At 44.3% G+C, this 5,168-nt stretch overlaps 1 long non-coding RNA gene across 1 annotated transcript; it reads left to right on the forward strand.

The window, feature by feature from the left end:
* The first annotated feature begins 22 nt into the window (after positions 1-22).
* On the forward strand, positions 23-821 carry LOC115286847. The gene is made up of 2 exons (XR_003906314.1): positions 23-248; positions 473-821. It is a non-coding gene; the product is annotated as an uncharacterized LOC115286847 (long non-coding RNA).
* The last annotated feature ends 4,347 nt before the right edge of the window (positions 822-5,168 follow it).

Here is a 5,168-nt window from a genome sequence, read left to right on the forward strand (position 1 = left end):
CTCTATAAGGCTGCCTCTGGGACCGTTGGCGGAGGAAGCCATTTTTCTCGGGATGTCTCACCAGAGGTGCCAATATTATATTTTTCCGTCAAGACAGAGAGCTAACGCTTATCAATGCGCTCTTTACCTCTTAGTTTGGGGTCTCATGATTGAAACACAATCAAGTCCACAGTGAGTCCTTCGTCCATCAAACTGTCAGCACAGCCTCCACGAGAGCTGGGAACATAGAGAATGTTACGCCGATGCCGGTATGCAAAAAAGGGCTCTCTTTTATTGGTAACATCTGGCAGAGTTTGTTAGAACATTCTAGCCATGTGGCCATGCGGGTCTTCGCTCTGATAAACGAGAAGCAGCACGGACGGGGGTACACGAAGGCTCCCCGCTCCCCACAAAAACCATCCCAGCCTTCCACCCAGTAGCCTTTCTCACAGTTCTGCCTTTTTTCTCTAATTTCAACCACATGTCTTTCTAGGTTTGAAGCTGCCTACCTCCCTACAAAACCTACATTTGGGCGAAGACCCCTAGGCCCTGGAAGGTGAGGGATTTCTGGATACTTCTTCTCTCTCACAAGCATTGTTCTCCATGTCCCCGCTCCTGTTTTGACCTCACCCATAATCCAAAGTCCATGTACCTAAGGCTACCTCCTCGGACTGCCCTTCACTCAGATTAGCCCCTGGTGAGAGAGAAACAGGTAGAACAGGATCTGTATTTTCCGTGACCGTCACTCCATGAACTGGAGTGCCAAGAAGATACCCCATAATACCCATCATAAAGGTCACGATTTATTAATATAACATACAAATAAATAATATTTGTTCTAATCTCTTTGTACTTATCAGCTTCTCTTAAGAAAATAAGTTTGTCCCTACTCATCCCAAAATCTCATACACTGGCTGAATGGTATCATTTTGAGGGCAAAAATGGGTCCCCAGTAGGGCAGCACAATATTGAGCATGCAGGGAACCCATGAGCAGCGAAATCCCAAGTCATGAAAAAAAGAACACTTTATATTACTTGAAAACCACACCCGCTGGTTCTTTTTTTTTAAGTTTTTTAATTTTTTTATTTAAAAATTTTTTAATTTATTTGTTTTTGAGAGACATAGAAACAGAGCATGAGCAGGGAAGTGGCAGAGAGAGAGGGAGACACGAACCATGAGACTTGAGCCGAAGTCAGACGCTCAACCGACTGAGCCGCCCAGGAGCCCCGTGCTGGCTCTTTTTTGGAATTTTACTTAACATCCCCTTTTTCCCAGCTCACTTTCAACTTTTAAAAACCACTTTCCCTTTATTAGCACAGCCACCCACATCCCTAAAGAAAAAAATCAGTCTTAAAGGTTACAGATATCAGTTAACATTGTTGTATTATTTACTGAACAACAATAAATATTTACTGAGCCCCAACTTTGTGGCAGACTCTGAATCTAGACACCAAGGATTCCACAGTGAAGAAAAAGCAGACAACAATTTCACTCTTATGAGATTTAAACTCCAGGATAGGCAAACAGACAATAAACACTGAATACATGAAATATATATTATGTCGGATGGCGATGTGTGTTAGTGGAGAAAAAGGAACAGGAGGGGAAGAGGAAATGCTTTTAAATAATAACATTCTTAATAAAATGACATTGGAAGAGAGATTTTGCACATGGAAACCCAGAGAAGGAATATTCTAGGCAGTGGAAACAGCAAGTACAAAAGTCCTGAGGCAAGACCCCATTGACCTTCTGGAGAAACCATCAAGAAGGGCCAGTGTGACAGGTCACATTTACACTATTATAAGAGCTTTGACTTTATTCTGACATGGAAAGCCATTGACTAGGAGTCACATGATCCAATTTGTACTATTAAAGGGATTCTTCTGGAGCACCTGGGTGGCTCAGTCAGTTGAACATCTATCTGACTCTTGATTTCAGGGTAAGCCATGATCCCAGGGGTGTGGGATGGAGCCCCACATTGATTTCCATTGCTGAGCGTGGAGCTTTGCTTGGGATTCTCTCTTTCTCCCTCTGCCCCTCTCCCTCACTCACACTCTCTCTCTAAAATTAAAATTTAACTGAAATAAAAGGATTCTTCTGGAAGACGGCTTGAGGGTAGACTATGGGAGCCATGTTTTCAAAGTGAAAACAGGGAGGTTATAGGGGATGGCCGCCTTCAGACCAGAAGGGATGGGGAGCACTGGCTGGCGTGTGGGTGTACTTTGCCAGTAGAGCAGAAAAGACTGGAAAGTGAGGTGGTTGTAGATTATGAAAAAAGAAGAAGAAACACTAAGGTTCTTGTCCAGGAAAATGTAAGAATGAAATTGTCGTTCGCCAAGGGGAGAAGGAGTGAGGTTGGGGAACGAGCATGCAGGAATGACCAGGGATGAGGTTTGAAACATGTTAAGTGTGAGATGTGTGCACATGCCCACAGTTAAGTGCTGGGTGGGCAGCCGGACTCGGGGCGAGGTCAGGAATACAGCGATACACGGAGTGTATTCAGTGATGAGGCTGGATGGCTTCGTGTAAGAAGTGAGTAGAGATAGAAAAGAGCAGAGGTCTGAGCAGTATGCTGTGGGTAACTCTAGAGTTTTGAGGTCCATAAGGAAGAATCAGCAAAAGGGATGAAAGAAAAAATGGCCAATGAATCAGGAAGTGAACCAGGGGCGTGTGGCACTCTGGAAGCCAAGTCAACTAAAGACAGTGCTCGCTGATGTCAAATGCTGCTGGCAGGACCAGAAAGGGGCCACTGGACCTCACAGCAGGGAGGCCATGAGTGATCTCAACGAGAGCAGCTTGGTAAAGAAGTGGAGGGGACGTCTGATCCGAGTAGGTCCCCAAGGAATGTGGGTATCGGTGACAGAGAAAAAGAACAGGAATTCCAAGAAGTTTTATTATAATGGACAACAGAGATGCGAGACCATAACTCTACAAGCATGTGGGATCAAGAGAATTTTTGGTTTTCCTTTTTTTAAAAAATGGGAAAATTAAAGCATGTATACACATGAAGGAGAAGCATCTGACGATAGGCAGGAAGGTTTGATGATGTCACAGAGAAAGGGGAGAACGGATGGAGAGATTTCCTTTAGTAGCAAGCTGGGTACAGTCCACATGGAAATTCCATGTCTTGCACTGAGTAGCTAGAGGCAGAGCCCAGCTTCCCTTCTTCCTGGAGCTCAGCTAAGCATGCCATCTTAACTCTACTGATCAGTTCAGAAAGAAGATTGCGTCCATACACGACCTGATCTTGCAACCCTACTCTTTGGCTAGCTTATTTATTCAACAGGGATCATGTGGGCAGCTCCAGCGTGTGAAGTACAAAATGAGGATAGAGAAAAACAAAATGTTTTCTATTTGGGGCATTGTGTTTATTTCCCCAAAGAAAATTACAATCTTCCAGGAGAACATAAACACGAAACTTCATTGAAAAAGGCACAACTGAACACAGCAAGAGTTTAGGGAGAAGAAAAGATGCAGAGTGAAGTCAATTACTTGCAGGAGGTAACATAAAAGAGGATTGCACTTGACAAAAACAAAGACGGGGGGAAATCCCAGGCAGAGGAGCAAAAGCATGTAAGTGAGAAAAGGTAGGGAGTATATGACTGTCCTCTAGAATCTTCATGGTCCTCCATCGCCTGCATTTTTTTTTGCTTTGTTTTGTTTTTTCATCATTGTAAGTATTAAGAGAGACAAAATTGTTGGTGTGCCTGGGTGGCTCAGTCAGTTAAGCATCTGATTGCTGGTCAGGCCATGATCTCACGGTTCATGAGTTCGAGCCCCGCATTGGGCTCCGTGCTGACAGCTCGGATCCTGGAGCCTGCTTCAGAGTCTGTATCTCCCTCTCTCTCTGCCCCTCCCCTGCTTGCATTGTGCCTCTCTCTTTCTCTCTCAAAAATAAAGAAACATTTTTAAAATTTTTTAAAAAGACACAGACTTGCTAGGGAAAGATCTGAGACCAAATCTAAGTATTCATGATAAGAAGTACTCATTTTCAATGTCCCTCTTCAAATTCAAGTCTAATTAATAACAAAAAACAAATCAAGAGATGTGATCTCTGTTCTTTCTAAAGATGGAAACACCTTTAAGTGTTGCCAAAGACACAGCACAAATCCAAGACAGAGATTGGCTTAGGGCCAGGGAATATGTCTGCCTTATCTACACACACACACACACACACACACACACACACACACACACACAATGTGTAATGGCTGAGTGAAACCACTTTTCTTAGTTCTTATTTCCTGATTTCACAGTAAGTGGTGGAGGGAATAGAAGGCTCCTTTTTCTGCGTCGTATTTAAGGAAAAGGTGAGAAGAAACTTTCCAAGAATACATGCATTTAGCAAACGTTAACAGCCTCCTATGTGACAGGCACCAGGCTGGGCTCCACAGTGTAGTGGCCTTGGATGGGGACACAGGCCACCAAAACATTCTTGATGGAACAGACTCACAGTTAAGAAAGGGGTATGGTGTCTCCCAGCCCGCCCCCCAATCCAGTAGTTTCTGGGTTTCAACAGCAGTATCAGGGATTTATAATTCTCAGAGCACATCCACATGTGTCACTGCATTTCCCCCATATGCATCCAGCTTCCCTCCAGCCTCATTTCCTGGCCCCGCTCCACACAGGCCCCTTGTGATTGCGACTTGTCAAAGGGACACCCACTCCAGGGAGAGGTTAGAGGACCCTCTACAAGCAAGCAAGGAGCTGTATGGAAAGTTTCAGATTAACATTTTTAAATGGGTCATTCATTTAGAAATAATACAGCAGAGCAGCAATGACCCAATGAATGTCTCTTCACCAGCTGAATCGTAATGAAGAGATTGATGTTGGTTTTACTTTAGCTCGTGAATGAAGCGGTGGACTTTTTGGACCCTTACCGAATAAAAATTGCTACTCGGCTCTTACAATACATAGACTAACCTTTAATATATTTCCTCTCTGAGGAATATGTTCTGTTTTTTGAGAAGGTGGAGGACATTACCAGCCAAAGTCTCCCATTGGTCCTTGTCCAGAGACAAAACGGACTTCGAAGCATCGATTCCTGCCCTGTTCTGTCCTGAATCAAGAGGCGCATGGCTTGGGGCACCTGCCTAGCTCAGTTGATTAGGCATCCGACTCTTGACTTCGGCTCAGGTCATGACCTCACAGTTTGTGAGTTCGAGCCCCGCGTTGGGCTCTGAGTTGA

Source organism: Suricata suricatta, chromosome 3, assembly GCF_006229205.1.
Source record: "Suricata suricatta isolate VVHF042 chromosome 3, meerkat_22Aug2017_6uvM2_HiC, whole genome shotgun sequence".
NCBI lineage: Eukaryota > Metazoa > Chordata > Mammalia > Carnivora > Herpestidae > Suricata > Suricata suricatta.